Below are 21989 nucleotides of genomic sequence, written 5' to 3'. Positions count from 1 at the left end.
AGATCTGAAATCATGTACAAGTATAAGGTGACAAGAGACCGCCACTGCACCAATTGCCACTCCACCCGACCAATTTTTTTTTTTACTAAAATTAAATTCTTAAGGGACTTTCAGGAGCTTTTTTGAAAGTATTTATTGGGGCAGGGCAGCAACAGTATTCAACCGATGGCCATAACATGCATCGAATGCATTGAACGGTGCAACACACAAATTCAGTGAAGTATCAATCGATTCCAGCAGGGATCTGCATGCTTGTTTCAGGTTTGGGATTCAGAAACTACGGAACCCAAGGAGATCAGCAGGACTGCCAGGCAACTGGTATTGCTTTAGAAAATAAATATGGCAGCTTCCGTATCCATCTAACTACAGTTTCACTTTAATTAATTTAAATAAATGCATAACAAGAATTAAGGGTGTCTTTGATTTACCTGGGTCTAGTTTAAATTAATAAGCTTAAGACATACATTTATACTAGTCTGTGTCGGGTCAGGATGTGGAGAAATAGGGAAGGGCGCAAAAGTTACTATATTCTCAGGAGAGGACCAGCAAACAATTTATTTTAAAAGCTGTGAGTCTCATTATATTCTTATTATTTTCACTAATTTGACTCGCACATATTTTGTTCGGTTGCTGCAGGCTGGTTACGACAAAGTCATTGATTTTAATCTATTTGGTTTTAAATTGCAATGTTCCCAAGGGTCTTTTTGCAAGTAGTGAACAAATGGAGGTAATTTATGATGGACAGATTCACACAGAGCTCACTCCTATAATCACTGTGCCTAGCTATTGCTGTGAGCCGTACCTAGGGAGGACATTTTTTAAAAATCCTAGCATGTGGTATGATGCATTTATTGAACACATTTACTTTTCTCTGGATTGATTTCCATAAACTGATGAAGATCAAAGATAAACATAGAAATGCTTAAATCGTTGAGAAGTTCTTCTCTCTGTTAGCACATAAAAAGGTTGATTATTTGATAATCGTTTTATTTGCACTAAAGGGTACCTGAATTAATATGATAAGATAAAAACAGGTACATAGAGTACTAGTCCTAAAAAGAAATTGTGTGAAGTCCCTTTCTATTTTCCTATTTTATCCACGCAGAGGAGGCTGTTGAAACAGCTTGTCGAATTCCACATTTTGTCCTGAAAAGTAAATAGAAGACAAAACACTTTGAACTGGACGAGAAATCCCTGCCAATAAGTTTCTAGTGCTGACAATTTTAAAAGGTCATTATTACATTTGTTTTTTTTTCATTCATGAGCATCAGACTGCTGTCACGGCTTCTGTTAAGAAAACTGTTGTTAAACATTCATTTTCAGTTCATGTTTGCTTTAAATGTTCTGTACTCCTCAACAAAGGTTAATTTTGTCTCAGACATTCTTAGACAGCAGTGGTTTTTAACATACAGTATCTTTCCTGTCTAGACACACAACCAGCAAAAGACTACTTTCTTGATATTATCCATTCCATTTTTCTGTTCTGATGCACTTGGAGGAAGGGGTGAAAAAGAGATAAACAGACACCAGATTTTGATTGAATTTACTTATATTTATTGAAATAAATTGAAGGTAAAAATTTAATGGGGTGAAGATCAGAAGTAATGGAAAGGAACTGCATCAGCAGTAAAGTGAATAGTAATAGTAAATGACATGCTTTTTGCATGAAGAAGTTTGAGAAGAGATGCCAGGTGATTACTACTACTATGATTTTATAACTAGGCCCTTAAAGTGGATCTGAACTCTTGCACAGGACAGAAGGAAAACAGAGAAATGCACCCTGTATGTATTTAGAGAGTTTAGCTTTATTCCCCCTCATCTGTGTCTAACTACAAATTGTAATTTGATCCCTCCGTTGTGTCAGCTGACTGCCACGGCAGATAGGCTAATTTAAAAGCACAGGATGTTAACAATATGTCTGCTTCGATAAAAGCAGGAAATATATACACTGTAAATGTATTGTAGGATCTGTATCAGCTGTAACAAACAAATGTTTTTCTTTAAAGGTTATTATGCTGTTGTGTATCTTTTACAGCAGAGAGGAAATTCTGAGTCCAGGTCCGCTTTAAGAGTAAAGGTGAATATACATGTACAGTTGCTGTTGCCTGGAGGCATCAGGACTCGATGGGTGACAGTTTTGGGTCAATTTCTGTACAGATGCATCATTCTGTTTCTATGGAAAGGAGAGCACAACAGAGTGGTATGCAGTGTGGGAGGTAAGGAGGAGAAAAATAAGACTGGTCTGTGCTCGGCCAAGAGGATCTGTCAGTCTGACTCTTGGTGATGCATCAGGGAGGATTCAGGGCCACTAGATTCTTGGCAGAGGTGACCCTGAGCTCCTGACCAGCCTCCTTGCCCTAAAACCAACTAGTGTGGGTACAAGGCGCAAGAATCAGTCTGTACACATTTTTCAACTGGACTTTATTAGTGTATTATAGTTCCAAAACCTGCTTAAGGCCTCTTGCACACTGCAAGCGATTCTGATTCAGATTCAGCTTTTTAATCGGTTTTTACATCAGATTCAGATTTCAATTTGCAGTGTGCAGGAGCAAACTGCAAATCGGAATCGGATGTAAAAACTGATTAAAAAGCGGAATCTGAATCGGAATCGCTTGCAGTGTGCAAGAGGCCTAAGTCATAAGCACACTGTGATCTTTAAAAATACTGACCAAGTAGGAGCTAGTTTTTCAAAAAACAGGAAAACGAGCAAGCATCATTAGGTAACCAATGTTACTCTAAATGCCATAATAGGCTATGTGGGGGGGATAAAGGGTCACCGACCCAGAACAATATACACTCAAAAAACAAGAACTAGAGGTCCCCCCTAAATATGAAGATAACGAATAGAGCAAACTACAAAGATACCGGATGTAGAAGAAAATGCAAAAATCTTTATTCATAAGCCAACTACAAGTTTAAAAACAATTAAAAACAAAGCAGCCAACCTGGGCCAAAAGCCCCTAATAATACAATATAATATGCGAGACCCTGCATGTATATAATATAGAAAGGATGGAATGTGGCTTATCATGGCCTCTCTGCAGATAATTGTAGGATAGGCCACAAAAAACAAATGTTCAAGAAGTGGTACTGCAGTATGGCACTGTATTGCAGAGAAAATCCACGAAAAACCACACACCATTAATAAACAAGCATGTATTCACATTGACTAGCTACCACTAACAAAACCATGAAGGTGCTAGTGCATAAACAACAATTAATATTTGGGGGCCAAATGTGCGCCCTCAGTGGCCAACCTCTTTCTTGGGTGGTGGGAGAGAGAGTATGTGTGGACGTCGTCGCTGGAACGATTCCACCCCGCCATTGCGGGGTGGCATCGTTTCATCGATGACGTCTTCATATTATGGCAAGATAGTGTGGACTTATTGCAAGAATTTATGACCACTATCAACAACAATGATCTTAATATATTCCTTACCTTTGATATTTCCCAGAAAGAAGTAAATTTCCTGGACATCAAGATTTTGAAGGGACCAGAGGGCCAACTTAACACAACTTTATATCGCAAAGCTACGGCTGTCAATAGCCTTTTACATTATTCCTCTTTTCATACTGCGGCTACTAAACGCGGTATACCGATTGGACAATTTTTGAGAGTTAAACGCAATTGCACAAATGATGAAGAGTTTGAAAAGGAAGCGAGCAAACTGGCAGATAGGTTCAGAAACAGAGGCTATCCCAATAAATATATAAGAAAGGCATGGCGGAGAGCCAGGTTTACGCCAAGAGAGAAATTGTTGCAAACCAGAAAGGTTAATACCAAATGTGAGAATTTGGTTAGATTGATTACACCTTACAACGAGAATTGGAATGAGATCTATGGTATCTTGAATACTCATTGGAGGATTTTACAGAGTGATCCTGTAATTAAAAAATTCATCACTCCAAGACCATCCCTAACAGCCAGGAGAGCACCCAGTCTCAAGGATAGACTTTGCCATAGTCATTATACGCATCCACAAAGATCATTAAGCACTAAGGGAAGTTTTCCTTGTGGAAATTGTTCCATCTGTTCATTAATGCAACCTACTAAAGGCATACGCAATCATCTGGACAACTCGTATATAATGTTACATGATTTCATAAACTGCCAGACCCCATGGGTTATCTACCTTCTTGAATGTGGTTGTACCAAAAGATATGTTGGTCAAACAAAAAATCCCCTCAAATCGAGAATACAGAAACATCGTTCTAACATCAAATTAGCATTTAGGGATTATACAGAAAATAAAACCCTTACTACTGTGGCATCACATTCCTTGATATGCCCACTGGGCAAAATGGAAAATTGGAAGGTGATTGGACTACAGAAGCTACAATTAAGCAATAGAGGTGGAAATCATGTCACTAAGATGTTGCAATGGGAATTGCGTTGGATTTATAAATTAGGTACGAGAATTCCCCAGGGCCTTAACGAAGATTTTAGTTTGGGTTGTTATTTACCACAATAATCATATCCTTGTGACGGTGCACTCCTTCGGTGATTTATTTTACTTTTCGTACTCTACAGCTTTAGGTAAGGAAGCTGGACTATTCTTGATTAATTGATCTATCTTCTGATTTTGTATATATTCTACAGCTTCAAGGTAGGGAAGCTGGACTGTCTTTAGCCTCCTTTTTCTTGTTTTGACATCCAGTTAGTGTATTTTACAGTGAAGGTTCATTTTTCTCCTCCTTGCTCACATGGTGTGAGTACATGTGAGCATCCTCTTTCAATATATACCTTTTCTACAGTCTGTGGTAAGAGGACTGGACTGAATTATGGTTCTTGGGTTGAGATTGGTGCACTGTAAGGCGTACTTAAGCACTGGGTGGCATCTTTTTATTGGATATGACATAATGTATTGATAGGGTTTTTTATGAATTGATACCCATTATTATTATTTATCTTTCTGATTTAGGATGCCTTAAATAATGATATCCTATTATTTGGATCAAGTCTCATGCCCTCATTGAGCCACCCTTGATTCGTGTGAAGTACATTGCTCACAAGCTCTTCTGCCTGGATTTTCAGTGGACAGCGTTTATATATATACATTGTTTCTAAATTTATAAAGATATACAAGCTTTGTAACTTTGTATTTAAATGTTTTATAATTATATAAAGGATAGGAGAATTTTTCCCAATCCAGATTACTTTATGTGTCGCTCTCAGGATGTTTTTGTATTTTGTTGGAATCTTTATACTTTTTTGTATATCATTAACTGTTTTGCCCACTAGATGGCGGCCACATTCTCATGGAGACTCTAATTATTGTAATTATGTGATTTTGGATGTCTTACTCTTTTTGCCCACTAGATGGCGAATTTCTTTTTCTCCATGCGTACCACATAGCCACATGCGTCTCATCATACGCATGGCTGACCCTTCGTGCTGACGTAAGACGGCACGTGGGGTCAAGCCAGTGACGCGGCCGCGTCCTCCGGGCTCCATTTAAACCGCGCCAGCTTCTCATATCAATGTCCCCTTGCAGCTTCGGCGGAACTAGTCGGACGGCGCGGGTAGCGCCCGCGCAGCCATTCCTGAGACCTCTTATCATCCATACTAGGTGAGCCTTGCTCATTTTTTCATTCTCTGGCTTCCACCTTTGTTTCACTACTGCACCTTATGGGAGTCTTCCCTCTTCCATCTTATATCAGTATCTTCTTCCACTTCACTTTCCCTGTTGGTTGTCTCCACATATCATTCTATATATTCATGTCCTTTTGATGATGTTATTAATTGTTGTTTATGCACTAGCACCTTCATGGTTTTGTTAGTGGTAGCTAGTCAATGTGAATACATGCTTGTTTATTAATGGTGTGTGGTTTTTCGTGGATTTTCTCTGCAATACAGTGCCATACTGCAGTACCACTTCTTGAACATTTGTTTTTTGTGGCCTATCCTACAATTATCTGCAGAGAGGCCACGATAAGCCACATTCCATCCTTTCTATATTATATACATGCAGGGTCTCGCATATTATATTGTATTATTAGGGGCTTTTGGCCCAGGTTGGCTGCTTTGTTTTTAATTGTTTTTAAACTTGTAGTTGGCTTATGAATAAAGATTTTTGCATTTTCTTCTACATCCGGTATCTTTGTAGTTTGCTCTATTCGTTATCTTCATATTTAGGGGGGACCTCTAGTTCTTGTTTTTTGAGCAAGTAGGAGCTAGTGGGCCAGCTACCTGTTTACCACATATGTTTAATAATTGACTCTGACATTCATTCTGAACAATTGCAGATCCACTGTGGACTCGGTAAAAGTCATCAAATTCGCTGATGATACCACCATTGTTGGCCTTATAATAAACAATGACGAGCAGGACTATCGACGTGAGGTTGACAGTATTTGCCAGTGGTGTAAGGAGAACAGGCTGGTTCTCAACACAGCCAAGACCGTGGAGCTGATAGTGGACTTCAGGAAGAAGGCGCCCACTCCACCTCCAATCTACATTGATGGAACAGAGGTCGAAAGAGTGGCTAGCGTCCGCCTTCTGGGCACTACCATCTCTAAAGACCTGCACTGGAAGGCAAACACCGCCTTGACCAAGAGGAAAGCACAACAGAGGCTGTTTTTCCTCCGCCAACTGAAGAAGTTTGGCATGGCTCAGGAGCTGCTGACGAACTTCTACACAGCCACCATTGAGTCCGTCCTCTGCTCATCCATCCTATTCTGGTACGCAGGCTCCTCCAACAACGACAGATACAAGCTCCAGAGGGTCATTAGATCAGCGGAGAGAATCATCGGTAGACCCCTCCCCTCCCTCGACCTCCTCCACAACTCCAGATTATGTTCTAGAGCACTGAGAATTGCCAGCGACCCCTCACACCCGGGCCACTGCTTTTTCAGCCGGCTCCATTCAGGCCGCAAATTTCGAGCCACTTACACCAGAACTTCGAGGCATAGAGACTCCTTTTTCCCCTCTGCCGTCAACCTTCTAAACTCCCTGCATCTTTAACGCTGCCCCCCCCCCAAATGCTGCAGTTACCAACCTGATGGACTGTCTAGTGTAAAACTGTTTAAACTGCACCCTGCAGACTACCGCTTATTAATATGTACTACTGCTTATACTGTATGATTTTGTATGTCTATGCTCTTATACTGTAGGATTGTATGACTATGCTCTTTTCTTATGTTGATACTACTCTCACGTCTCTCTCTGAGCAATTGTATGTGCCAAGCCCAAATCCGGGCACGACCCAGTCGTGCTTGGCGATTAAAAGATTTCTGATTCTGATTCTGCTTCTGATTTACTGCTGCCTATCTTTCGAAATCCACCACTACACCAACAAGTTTAAGAATAATGTTAACTCACTTACTACAGTATATTAAGGTAATATTTATTGAACCCGGCATCATTTAAAATCCACAGAAAAAACACACACTGTAGTTTGGTCAATGTCATTTATTTTACAGTAATCTGTGATCTTCCAAAACAGTGTTATGGTTATGCAAAACCTACCATGCAAAATGGGTCAGCGGAAAAACATCCCTAGAATGAATTTAAAATGCTTTCAGCTCTTCTTATTTTTTATTTGCTGCTGTGATTTGATGTCTGTAGTAGTATAATTTTTTTTTATTTTTATTTTTTGAGGATAGGAAAGGGGAGTGTCTCACAGAATGGAGAGATGTATATTTATTTATTACCTTCTCTAAACAGAAAAAAAGGTAATTCTTGGTTGTTATGTGAATCCTTTGTTAATACATTTGGATAGATGTTTCAAGGGCTGTTTGAGTCACTGTAAATTGCAATAATCTGGTTTTACTTTTTTTTTTTCGAATTCAATTTTTATTGCCAATATTTTGAAAGCGGTACAGTTAGTGAGAATAGAAATTTCCATTGGCTTTTACATAAACATCAGGTATACAGCAGATTAACCGCCGATAATCAGATAAACAGATAAACAAATAATCAAATAAACAAATAAACAAGTCCTGCAGGTGAATAACAATAATAGAGCTAACGCCGTTTCTAGGGACAACCAGGTATGTTAGCTTTGCTGAGGCAGTTGGTGGTGTCCCTTGATGTTTGGTAGTCCGGTATGACAGCATTGTTCAGGGGGGGAGAAGTCAAGAAGCATGGGGGACTGATTCTGATGATGTGCTTTGTTAGGAATGATCTCCTTGAGTGAGTCTAAGTTTATGTTCCATGTTTATATTTCCTTTTGCCAGAGCTAGGATTGATGATACAGGTGGAGGGTTGCTGGATTTCCAACTAGAGACAATTAGGTGTCTAGTAGCACAGAGGATTTGTGAGATTTCAAGGCGAAAGGGTGACGGTATATGCTCCAGGCCTATGTGAAGAATCGCCAATTGTGGCGTTATTGTAAAAGCCGTCCAGATATGAGTTGCGATGTATTGACTGATTTCTAGCCAAAGCATGTTGATGGGTTTGCAAAACCAAATTATATGTGGAAGTGAACCTAGAGAACCACAATTTCTCCAGCAGTTGGGGGAGGTATTTTTGTCGAATTTTGAAACGCGGGAGGGGGTGTAGTACCAATGGAGCAAATTTTCTTGGAATGTTTCCCAGTGTGTTACACATTGGGAGTATCTAAGTAAAAGAGAGGAGGCCCGTTGGATTTGGTCCATTGAGATAGAAATTTTTAGCTCACTGGACCAATAGTCCGCGTGTTTTTTAAGATTTGGTTTAGAAGGCCTGAGTAATTCCATATAACACAGGGATATGCCTTTCCTTGTAGTAGTATAATTTTAAAAACAGTACATATTCTGCATTGCAGGGAGTTGTAAAGAACCTATACTTTATTGTGCAGAAACGAGATGTACATTGTATTAGATATACATTAGCAAATGTACTCACATCTGCTCTACCTGAGGCATCAGCCTTTAGGCAACACAGGTGATTCCCACACAGAGAATTCTATAATAAAGATGTTTATACCTGGCAAGTGGACACATCCTAAAGCCACACTGGGATCTCTACTGCACTGAATAACAATTTGTACTGAGAACTGCTAAAATTAGAGATGCTGTATCACCTACCGTTTAACCGCAATGCCTGAGTTACAGAGGTTATTTTTTACTAGATGAGATTTCGCAGCGGCTCATATTTAAAAATCATAATCTAATCCAAAAATAAGCTCAGTAAAAGACAATCAATGTGTTTTTTACACAGTCGGTCAGTCATTCAAGAGAGGAGTGTTTCATTCAAGAATAGGTATGGTTTGAAAAAGACACACTGGGCCACATGCAATTCACTTTTCTCCTAAGTTTTCTCCAGGGTGATATGTTCACACATTAGAAATAAAATACCTTTTAACCCATTAGAAGCAAGAAAATATTCAGAATAATTTTAACAGTACTTTTTCACCTACTTTTGATATACTGTATATAGAAATTTATGTCTGATTCACTTCATAAAAGTATAGTGGTTGACTTATACATGAGTCACAGGCAACACTGAGCACACTGAGTAATGTGTGAACTATTAGTGACATTCTCATTTGCGGCAATTTACCCAGTGGTTAGTGGTACTTTGAGGAAAGGAAACGCCAACAAAATACAGGTCTGAAAGTCCTGGCCACAACAATTAACAAGGGAGGAAATACCGGGCTGCATAAAAGGGAGTGAATAATTGCAGCACTTGGGGGCCTGGAGGAGTTATTGGCTGCTCTTAAGGGACAGGAGGGGTTAATGGCTGCAATACTTTATGCAATACAGTCATTAAACCCTCTTGGTCCGCAAGTGCAGGAGTTCATTCTTCCTGGTCCTGAAGTGCAGCCATTAACTTTGCTGGGTAGACTTATACTTGAGTCAATAAAACAATTTCAGCTTAAGAGGGTCGACTTATACTCGACTATATACGGCAATAACTTTTCAGCATTCTACAGTTGAAAAAATATCAAAAGTAGGTGAAAAAGTGCTGTCAAAAGTATTGTATTTCCTTGCTTGTTGGTGGTTTAAAATGTATTTTATTTCTAAGGTGTGAAAATATCACCTAGGAGAAAACTTAGGAGAAGCAATTAATTACATATATGGCCCAATGGCCCATTTGCAATTCACTTCTTCTCCTAAGTTTTCTCCTAGATGATATTTTGCAGACCTCATCAATAAAATGCCTTTTAAACACCTAGCAAGGAAAAAAATACACACAATCATTTTGCTACTACTGTTTCTACTACTTTTGGTACTTTCCTTTAACTGTGAAATGCTGAAAAGTTACTTTAAAGAGAATATGAAAAATGATCACCTAAGAGAAAACTAAGGAGAAAAAGTAAATTGTATATGGGCAATATGGGCCTACATTCGTTCCCTTTTTCTCCTGAGTTTACTCACATGAGCTATTTTCACACCTTATCAATAAAACATCTTTTAAACCCACAGCAAGCAAAAAAATACTCAAAATAATTGTGATATTGCTTCTTTATTTACCTTTTAGAACTTTTTCAATTGCAAGTACAACATTTTTTTGTAGATAATGTGAAAATGTATCTCCTGGGGGAAAAATGTATTGAGTAGGGGTCATTCAATTCACTTGTTCTCCTAAGTTTTCTCCTAGAAGATAGTTTCAGACCTTAACAATAAATAATTTTTAGCCACCAGCAAGCGAGAAAATACTCAGAATAAGTTTCACAGTATTTTTGCACCAACTTTTTGGGACTTTTTTAATTGCAGAGTGCAAAACAATTATTTTACGTAGAATATGAAAACTTATCTCCTAGGAGAGAATTTATGGACCGTCCTGTTTCACTGTGACGTATTGCCCATATTGCCTATTTTGTCATCATGCTGGCCCTACAAAAGAAAATACTGTAGCTTTTTATGGTTGGGACAGTGAAGTCTTCTAGGATTGTGTATGTTCTAAGGTCAACACTTTTTAAAGGAATACTGAGGTGAAAATAAAACTAATGAGATAAACAATTGTATCTATTCTCCTTCTCCTAAATATATTTTTTCCGATATCCCCTAGTTTTATTTTATATTTAAATCTTCTTTTTAAGTTTTTACTGTTTCATTGTCTCTGCACAATGACACATTCATTAACATATGCCAGAGTTTAAATCTATTGATCCTTTGTATCTCCTGCTCTCAGAAGCCATTTTCTGCCAGGAAAGTGTTTTGTAGCTAGGTTCAAACCAGGTTCCAACTGGACAGAAACTGTCACTTTAATTCCTCCTGTCTAACTCTTTCAGGAAGAGAAAGAAAAAAGAGAAGACAGCATAGGTATTTGTGTGCTTGGCACTGTACATACACATTTCTATTCATCATGGCATGTCACCTCGATATTCCTTTAATGCTGGATTATTTATGGACTTGACTTGATTGTTGTTTTGTCACCTGGTCTGGTTTTTATCCTGACAAAGGGCTGGTGCACACCGAGCGGCTTTTTGGGCGTTTTCAGATCCGCTTGCGGCTGCGGATCTGCTTGGTCAATGTATCTCAATGGGGTGGTGCACACCAGAGCGGGGGGCGTTTTGCAGAAACGAAAAATGCCTGGGTGAGGCATTTTTTGGATTGCGGATGCGTTTCTGCCTCAATGTTAAGTATAGGAAAAACGCAAACCGCTCTGAAAAACGGCACTTCAGAGCGGTTTGCCAGGCGGTTTTTGTTACAGTAGCTGTTCAGTAACAGCTTTACTGTAACAATACAGGAAATCTACTACACCAAAACCGCTAGACAAAACCGCAAAACGCTAGCTGAAACGCTACAGAAAAAGAAGAAAAAGCGTTTCAAAATCTGCTAGCATTTTGCGGATCTGCTAGCGGGTTTTGGTGTGCACCAGCCCTATGAGTTGTATCTGTTTTGTCTCTATCAATAGCACTCCTGATTTCCATGGCTATGTCTTCATTCCTGTCTCAGCGCCTTACTTTGTTTCCATCAGTGGAATCTGCACAACCTGGAATCAGTCAGATCATCAGCTACAGCCAGTAAGTCAAAAGATGCAGTTTAAACCCAGCTTTATTTTTAGCAGCACAATAGACAAATATAAGTGCTACAACCAGGACTAAAGGATTTTATGTCCAAAGTGAAGCAGTACTCCAATGCACGTGTCAGACAAAGAAAGGAGTAAAGGTACCATCCAGAGCAGCCCTTTCAGTGGTGGGATTTGACAGTTGTCTGTATCAGAAAAAGGAGAGAGAAGAGAGCACCTCTATGGTACAATACCTTTAGCTCAGTTTGCAAATTGCAAAAGAAATTGTGAGAAAACGCGGAAAAGCCGCCGCGTGTGCTGAAAGCAAGGCAGCTGATTCCGCGTCCAACGCGGTGGTTTGCACGCGTAGGCACGCGTCTGGTAGTGTGGCAGAACGCGGAAAAGCCGCCGCATGTTCTAACAGCAAAGCGGCTGTTTCCGCGTCCAAGGTGGCAGTTTGCATGCAGCAGCGTGCCTTTGGAGTGGCTGGGTCTGTTAGTTCACATAGATGGATGAAGAGCTACGCGCGCGCGGGCCAGAAGTCAGGACCTTTATACTAGCAGGGGAAGTGTCAGCTGATCAGGACGATCAGCTGATTCCTGCTGGACTCATGATTGGCTGAGTGGCTCGGGCGGGGCAGCAGAGTTCAGCTACTATATATTCTGCTTGCTTGTCAGTTGCTGGTTGTCTGCCATTGCAAACACTTTGTGGAAGCATTCAGACCATAGTCAGATCCTTACAGTGTGTTTGAACCAGGTGGACCTGGGAATTCACACTGAGCCAGATTACCTTGTACTGTTTATTTTTTAGACCAGTTCCAGGGTGTTGAGATCAAGGCCCTCACACCCCAGACTAGGAATACTGTGTATCTTCTGTGTATTCTCTAGCATAGTTCCAGGGTGTTGAGATCAAGGCCCTCACACCCAAGGCTAGGGAACTGTATTGTCTTTATGTTGTATTCTAGACTAGTTCCAGGGTGTTGACGATCACGGACCTCACACCCAAGACTAGGGAATTGTATTATCATTTATGTTATGCTCCAGACTAGTTCCAGGGTGTTGTGACTACGGACCTCACACCCTAGACTAGGATTGTGCTATTACTCTATTACGTTAGCCCCGTCCAGGGCAATACCTTTCATATTAGCTGCAGGGCTTCCTGCAACCCAGCCTCGGTCCCTCGCCCAGGGGTCCACAGGCTACAGGAATATCACCCACAGTCAGGGGTGAATTCCTCAGGAGTCTTAGGCTGCCAGCTCCTCTGGTGGTCTCCATTCAGAGTTGTTACTGTTACACCAAACACTCTCACTATTCTGGTGTCCAGAGGTTAGCAATACATCTGTATTATCGCTGATTCTGCAGATCATCGATAATCAGGCGTATATCTGCATTCTTGGTGGTACTGCAGATCGCCAATAATCAGATTCTCTCTGCGTGCTGACACCAATCGTTACAGAATGGCAGACCGAACCCAAATGGACGCACTGTATAGCCATGTTGAAGTCCTGACCACCGCGGTAAACCAACTTTCCGCGGCAGTTTTGAACCAACAGACCCAGATATGTCAGATATATGGGGCTATTCGGGAACTTCAATCAGTGCGATCTTTTCTTAGCACAGACATACGTATGCCTGTACCTGAAAGGTTTTCTGGCAACAGATCTGACTTTCGGAACTTTAGAAATAGAGTGTTGTCATACTTTGAGTTAAGGCCTAACTCGTCTGGAACCGTGGCACAGAGAATTACATTCATTAAGACTCTGTTGTCAGGGGATTCCCAGACCTGGGCATATGGTCTTCCTATTGGGCATCAGGCCCTGACCTCTGTGGATGAATTTTTTGAGGCTATGGCTATGATTTACGATGACCCGGACATTGCCTCAACTTCTGAACGGAAGCCCAAGCTTCTGCGTCAAGGTAAAGGTCCTGTAGAGAATTATGCTGCGGAGTTCAGGAGGTGGGCAGTCTCGGCTAGATGGGACGCATTTGCCCTCCTGGACTGTTTTTTGGCCGGATTGTCAGATACCATTCATGAGGTAATGATGGGCCATCCTGAGCCCGAATCATTGTATGAGGCAATTTCTTTGGCTATACAGATAGATTGCCATTTGCGCCACCAGAGACAGGTTCGTGGTAGAGTGGCCAGAAGGTCTATCTTACGCGACTCTTCTCGGTCTCCCTCACCCCCAGGCGAACCTATGCAAATTGGGTACACAAGGCTGAGTCTGGGGAAGAGGAGTCACAGGAGCTCAAAGAAGAACGCTTTATATGGGTCCTCTAGACCAGACAAATGCTACCACCTGGGGGAAGTCAATACCATAGGTGAGCAGGGTTCATCTCTGAACAATGGTCGGCTGATCCTTCCTTGATCGGTTACGTGGGAAGGTCGGGCCAAGTCCGCAGAAGCCATGGTGGACTCGGGTTCAGCAGCGAACCTCATAGATTATGATTTTGCTAAAAGCTTGGGGATACCTTTATCCGCACCCGACCGGCAGATTTCAGTCACTGCGGTGGATGACTCTCCATTGCGCAGTGCCCAGTTTCTTTCCCAAACCCCCCTACTGTCATGTTGTTTAGGGGCAGTGCATGAAGAGAGTTTACAGTTCCTGGTCCTGCCGATGAAGGGCTCTGCTGTTGTTCTCGGTATGCCCTGGTTACGGCTTCATTCGCAGCTGATTGACTGGGCTTCAGGACAGCTACTGAACTGGTCAGCCCATTGTCAGGAGCACTGTTTAAAGAGGGGTGAGGCGGATAATACCAAGATACAGGTCGCAGGAAAGACAGGACAGTGTACAGATATTTCTAACGGATCCTGTTCCTCACGGTTACCTCTCATGCATGAATCAGATAGCAAAAGCGCCAAAGCAGACGCTTTAGACAGGGGTTTTGGGCCCAAAATCTTTCTATCACCGAAAAAACAAGCTGACAAATAATCATTTCAGGTGCCCCTGCTCAAGCCAGCAGTGCAGGTGGATTCCACTCCCTCCCACCCTGTGTTGATTGATGACCGGCCTGAGTATGAGATAAAAAGGGAATTCTCTAACTTACATCCTGGAAAGTCAGGAAGGAGATGTCTGGAGTCCACTCCTCAGGGGGGGTACTGTGAGAAAACGCGGAAATGCCGCCGCGTGTGCTGAAAGCAAGGCGGCTGATTCCGCGTCCAACGCGGTAATTTGCACGCGTAGGCATGCGTCTGGTAGTGTGGCAGAACGCGGAAAAGCTGCCGCATGTTCTAACAGCAAAGCGGCTGTTTCCGCGTCCAAGGTGGCGGTTTGTACGCAGCAGCGTGCCTTTGGAGTGGCTGGGTCTGTTAGTCCACATAGATGGATGAAGAGCTACGCGCGCGCGGTCCAGAAGTCAGGACCTTTATACCAGCAGGGGAAGTGTCAGCTGATCAGGACGATCAGCTGGTTCCTGCTGGACTCATGATTGGCTGAGTGGCTCGGGCGGGGCAGCAGAGTTCAGCTACTATATATTCTGCTTGCTTGTCAGTTGCTGGTTGTCTGCCATTGCAAACACTTTGTGAAAGCATTCAGACCATAGTCAGATCCTTACAGTGTGTTTGAACCAGGTGGACCTGGGAATTCACACTGAGCCAGATTACCTTGTACTGTTTATTTTTTAGACCAGTTCCAGGGTGTTGAGATCAAGGCCCTCACACCCCAGACTAGGAATACTGTGTATCTTCTGTGTATTCTCTAGCATAGTACCAGGAGGGTTGAGATCAAGGCCCTCACACCCAAGACTAGGGAACTGTATTGTCTTTGTGTTGTATTCCAGACTAGTTCCAGGGTGTTGACGATCACTGACCTCACACCCAAGACTAGGGAATTGTATTATCATTTATGTTATGCTCCATACTAGTTCCAGGGTGTTGTGACTACGGACCTCACACCCCAGACTAGGATTGTGCTATTACTGTATTACGTTAGCCCAGTCCAGGGCAATACCTTTCATATTAGCTGCAGGGCTTCCTGCAACCCAGCCTCGGTCCCTCGCTCAGGGGTCCACAGGCTACAGGAATATCACCCACAGTCAGGGGTGAATTCCTCAGGAGTCTTAGGCCGCCAGCTCCTCTGGTGGTCTTCACTCAGAGTTGTTACTGTTACACCAAACACTCTCACTATTCTGGTGTCCAGAGGTTAGCAATACATCTGTATTATCGCTGATTCTGTAGATCATCGATAATCAGGCGTATATCTGCATTCTTGGTGGTACTGCAGATCGCCAATAATCAGATTCTCTTTGCATGCTGACACCAATCGTTACAGAAATGGACATTCACCGTGGTCAGTGGGGGACATCAACAGTGCAGATTCTAGGCTAAAATGCACCCAGGGCGAGGGTGTAAAAATTGTGCCCCCCCCCCCCGAGCAAGGTATGGGCGCCCATAGTATAGGTTAGCCAGGTCTAGTTGCACTCAGTATAGGTCCCCCCAGTATAGGTAGCCAAGAATAGGTAATCCAGTATAGGTAGCCAGGCATAGGTGAGCCAGTATAGTTGCCCCCGGTATAGGTTAGCCAGGTAGGTGCCTCCAGTATAGGTAGCCAGTATAGTTGCCCCCAGTATAGGTTAGATAGGCAGGTGCCCCGGTATAAGTTAGATAGGTAGGTGCCCCACTACAGGTTAGCTAGGTGGGTGCCTCTAATATAGGCAGCCAGAATAGTTGCCCCCAGCATAGGTTAGATGGGTAGATGCCCCCAGTATAGGATAGTTAGGTAGGTGCCTGCAATATAGGTAGCTAGTATAGTTGCCACCTGTATAGGCTAGCTAGGTAGGTAGGTGCCCCCAGTACAGGTTAGATAAGTAAGTGCACCCAGTATAGGTTTGATAGGTAGGTGCCCTACAGTATAGGTTAGATAGGTAGGTGCCCCCAGTATAGGTTAGATAGGTAGGTGCCCCCCAGTATAGGTTAGATTAGGTAGGCTCCCCCGTATAGGTTAGATAAATAGCTGCCCCCCAGTATAGGTTAGATTAGGTAGGTGCCCCCCATTATAGGTTAGATTAGGTAGGTGCCCCCCATTATAGGTTAGATTAGGTAGCTGCCCCCCAGTATAGGTTAGATAGGTAGGTGCCCCCACTGTAGGTTAGATAGGTAGCTGCCCCCCAGTATAGGTTAGATAGGTAGGTGCCCCCCAGTATAGGTTAGATTAGGTAGGTGCCCCCCCCCACAGTATAGGTTAGATTAGGTAGGTGCCCCCCAGTAAAGGTTAGATTAGGAAGGTGCCCCCCAGTATAGGTTAGATTAGGTAGGTGCCCCCCAGTATAGGTTAGATTAGGTAGGTGCCCCCCAGTATAGGTTAGATTAGGTAGCTGCCCCCCAGTATAAGTTAGGTAGGTGCCCCCCAGTATAGGTTAGATAGGTAGGTGCCCCCCAGTATAGGTTAGATTAGGTAGGTGCCCCCCAGTATAGGTTAGATAGGCAGCTTCCCCCAGTATAGGTTAGGTAGGTCAACCCCCCATAATGGAGGGAGGAGCCAGAGACGCAGGGAGGGCAGCCCGACCTCTCCCTCCCTCTCCGCGGGCCGCCCTCCGTGCTCCCCCCTCAGACGCAGAGTAATTACGCAGCGGGAAGCTCTGTGCATAACTACTCACCTTCCTGCGTTCCACTCGCCGCTGATCTCCTCTCGTCATAGACGCTAATACACACACTGCTTCTGGCTAAACAGGAAGCAGCGTGTGTATCAGCGTCTATGACAAGAGGAGATCAGCGGCGAGTGGAACACAGGAAGGTGAGTAGTTATGCACAGAGCTTCCTGCTGCATAATTACTCTGCGTCTGAGGGGGGAGCACGGAGGGCGGCCCGGGGAGAGGGAGGGAGAGGTCGGGCTGCCCTCCCCGCAGCTCCGGCTCCCCCTCCTTTACAGCGCCACCCTCACAACAGCGCCCAGGGCGGCGGCACGGGCCGCACGGCCCTAAAAACGGGCCTGGACATCAACAAGGGAATCCAGACCTACTATGGGTGATCATGACCAGTCATTATCACCCGACACACTGAGCTTGCCTGGACTCCAGACCTACCATGTACCTTTGTTGATGTCCCCCGCTGGCCATGGTCGATGTCCGAGCAGTGGAAGATTGAGCATGTAAGACACGCTTGCAAATTTTTGCAATCTTGTACGTGCATTTATTTTGTGATTTGCAAACTGAATTAAATGTATTGTACCATAGAGGCACTCTGTTCTCTCTCCTTTTTCTTATTTTTAGCAGCTACTGGCTTCTCTTAAGGTAGCATCATGTCCAGCATTGAAGGGTGTTTATTTTGGATTCATGAACATGAAGGCTCTTGTGAAGAACTAATAGGTTGTAAAGCTAGGTTCACTCAGAAGATGACACCCAGCTGATGTGGCAATTCAGGACTATTTTAGGTAAGAACATAGAATGTGAACAGGTGTACCCCGATGTTGCATAAACATCCTGTATGTATCTTTAATGACTGACTCCTGAGCCCATTTTTCCCTTCTTCACCCCATCTTCTGGAAGCCATTTTTTCATGCACCATGCCATCAACCCTCCTGCTTACTCCATAGCAACAGATGTGTCACTGGCCTACAGGATAATGATGCTTTGTGCAGTACTGATATCCAAACTGTCACTTGAGAAATTGAATCCTGATCCCTACGGGTAACAGAAACTATGCATATGCATGCACCCTTAAGTGACCTTGTAGTAAGAATTCACCCATTTCCTCAATTTTGTTACTGATTTTGGAGAGCAAATTCACTCACATCAGACACTGAGACTTGCGTAGAAAAATCATAAATTAATTGGTGGGCACCATTTTTTGCAGGGTTTGTTCAAAGATTTTGAACTGTCCTTTTCCCTTACCATAAGTATTTTGTAAATTCCATCCAGAAATGTTACTGTTATTTTGCCTTTTTCATTCCTTGCAATGGCAGTAGCACTACAACATCCAAAGATTTGCCATAGCCTTTAAATATTCTCACTGTAAAACTAAATGGTGGGACTCCAAATCTGACCACTATTCCCCTTTTGACTTCCTTGCTTATAAACCCCAACATGGCAAAACAGGCAATATGTTCTCACCTGCACATTTAAACTAAATACTTTTATTTGTGCTTTAACATTCCTGCTTGTTTTCAAAGATTTATGTACATACATCTCCTATACAAAATTGCCAAGTTGTTGCCCTGTCTCTTGACACACGTGGGTATGCAAGAGTTGAAGATTGATATAGTTATACTTTTATGAACAAAAAGGAAAGGTTAATTGGATGAATGGAAACAGCATATATGTAGGAAAAATAAAAATCTTGTAGTGAATGTACAATTGCTAGCGTAGTGAGCTCATTATTTGGACTGAGCAGATCAGATAATTTGGACCAGGAATCAGATCACATTGAGCAGAAACTAATTAACCAAGTGAAGTCCTGGATTTTTGCCCTAGGATTTGGGAGTTATAATCCTCGTTCTGCTGTGGGATGTAGCATTTTAATACAATACAATAATACAATAACATTTGTAAAGCGCTTTTCTCCCATAGGACTCAAGCACTGACCATCATCCTTAAAGGGACACTTAAGTCATCCCCAAAACATGAGTTTTACTCACCTGGGGCTTCCAATAGCCCCCTGCAGCTGTACGGTGCCCACGCCGTCTCCCTCCGATCCTCCTGTTCCCGCCGGCAGCCACTTCCGGTTTCGGTGACAGGCCAGGAACGCGAGTGATTCTTCGCGTTACCGGCCACAATAGCGCTTTCTATGCTGCTATATGATATATACTCCATGCTAAAGCAGCATAGAGGGCGCTATTGTGCCCGGGAATGCGAAGAATCACTCGTGTTCCCTGCCTGCCAGCTCCTGTCGCCGAAACCGGAAGTGGCTGCCGGCGGGGACAGGAGGATTGGAGCGAGGCTACGAGGGCACCGTACAGCTGCAGCGGGCTATTGGAAGCCCCAGGTGAGTAAAACTTATTTTTTTGGGATGACTTAAAGGAATACTATCGATACCCAAGTGTTCTAAAATGACAATGTACAAATAATGTCTAAGTAGCTGTGTAAACATTTTCCTACTTTTCATGTTAAATATCAGACGCAAAAGCTGTAATTTATTGAGGGTAGGATTTAGCTATATTGGGACAAATCAATTGCAGAAGGGGTGTCTGCTTCAATGCACAGCCAGAGTTGCATTGTCAGACTACAGAAAGCAAATATCAAATATATCAAACTCTGAAAGCAAAAACAGTATAAAAAGCTGTGAGAATTAGTTACATTTCCTCTGCTCTCTTCAGACAGGTCAGTCAGAAACACAGGACACAGGAGCTGCAGCTGTTGGGGGCTCTCTCTCTCTCTGTCACACACAGAGCTACACATAGAGTTAACTGATCAAGTGTGAGGGGAATTTCCCCTCTCCTCATGGCTCAGTCAGCCGTCAGTTTTGGCGTCAGTAAAGTTTGAAAGTATTTTGCTAACAATAAACAAAGAAGTTGCTACTAAAATGTATACACAAGTACTTAGCAGCACGTCCCAAACAATTCCTGTGTCAATTGAAAAAAATATGTGAATCGATAGTATTCCTTTAAGTGTCCCTTTAAAGAGAACCCGAGGTGTGTTTAAAGAATGTTATCTGCATACAGAGGCTGGATCTGCCTATACAGCCCAGCCTCTGTTGCTATCCCAAACCCCACTAAGGTCCCCCTGCACTCTGCAATCCCTCATAAATCACAGCCATTCTGTGAGGCTGTGTTTACATCTGTAGTGTCAGTCTCAGCTGCTCCCCCGCCTCCTGCATAGCTCCGGTCCCTGCCCCCGTCCCTTCCCTCCAATCAGCAGGGAGGGAAGGGATGCAGGCGGGGACTGGAGTTCTGCAGGAGGCAGGGAGAGCAGCAGACTGACACTATAGAGATAAACACAGCCAGCTCTGACAAGCTGTTTGTCAGCAGCGTGACTGTGATTTATGAGGGATTGCAGAGTGCAGGGGGACCTTAGGGGGGTTTGGGATAGCAACAGAGGCTGGGCTGTATAGGCAGATCCAGCCTCTGTATGCAGATAATATTCTTCAAACCCACCTCGGGTTCTCTTTAAGCTAAATGACAGGTAAAAACTAGTTTTTAAAATGGCTTCAGAGTCTCTTTAAAATAGGCTCTGTAGGAATTTGGGCACTGGAGATAACGGTATCAGTTAATTGCCAATATTCTATTATGAATCTCTGCATAACTGCGATATCATTAATCTTTACCAATCTTTTACTACATCCTAACCTAACCTCTCACACGAGCCCTCCCTCTTAATGCCTAACCCTAACACCCCCTTGCTGATGCCTAACCCTTCCCGCACCAATGCCTAACCCTGATCTTCCCCCTCCACTGACGCCTTATCCTAACCGACCCTCATTCCAATGCCTTACCCTAACCAACCTCCCCCTCTGATGCCTAGCCCTAACCGACCCTCCGCCACAACATCTGTCAATAATTATGCCTAACACTAACCAACCATCCCTGCCGCAATCTGTGCTGATACAACTTCCACCTTCATTGCAGAATACGTTAATTAATGGGCGCCAGCAGCCTAAACACAATATTTATCAGGTGCCACCATCACCCAAATTACCCCTCGGGTGATGCAATAACAACAGTAAACATTGTAGTCGCTGCCGGGCCCATTTTAGGATAGCACTTCTGATGCCCAAAATAACTGTTTTGCATACTGGGCAATAGTTCTCTGTATTATTCTATGCTGTTCTCTATTTCTAATATTTTATTTATTTTTACAGAGACATAAAACAAAACAGAACATGAACGTGTTTACAAACTCAACTTTATCTTGGGACCGTAGCACTTTTTGCCTACATTCTCATTCATCCTTCTGACTCACAAAGCGGACTACTTTAAAGAGACTCCGTAACAAAAATTGCATCCTGTTTTTTATCATCCTACATGTTCCAAAAGCTATTCTAATGTGTTCTGGCTAACTGCAGCACTTTCTACTATGACAGTCTCTGTAATAAATCAATGTATCTTTCCCCTGTCAGACTTGTCGGCCTGTGTCTGGAAGGCTGCCAAGTTCTTCAGTGTTGTGGTTCTGCTATGAACTCACCCTTTCTGGCCCCTCTATGCACACTGTCTGTGTGTTATTTAGATAAGAGAGAAGAGAGA

General features: G+C 43.0%; 1 long non-coding RNA gene across 2 annotated transcripts in view; it reads left to right on the top strand.

The window, feature by feature from the left end:
- The window catches only part of LOC137548098 (uncharacterized), a 141241-nt gene extending 119479 nt beyond the window's left edge, over positions 1-21762 (top strand). The window contains exons 2-4 of one of the 2 annotated variants that reach the window (XR_011026667.1): positions 11786-11894; positions 18085-18245; positions 21608-21762. This is a non-coding gene — a long non-coding RNA (uncharacterized lncRNA). The remainder of the gene's footprint in view (positions 1-11785; positions 11895-18084; positions 18246-21607) is intronic. The other variant, XR_011026669.1, reaches the window with a different exon arrangement.
- Positions 21763-21989: the final 227 nt, after the last annotated feature.

This window comes from Hyperolius riggenbachi, chromosome 1 (assembly GCF_040937935.1).
Source record: "Hyperolius riggenbachi isolate aHypRig1 chromosome 1, aHypRig1.pri, whole genome shotgun sequence".
Lineage (NCBI taxonomy): Eukaryota > Metazoa > Chordata > Amphibia > Anura > Hyperoliidae > Hyperolius > Hyperolius riggenbachi.
The sequence above is the reverse complement of the archived record's forward strand: the minus strand, read 5'-3'. Positions and strand labels throughout refer to the sequence as shown.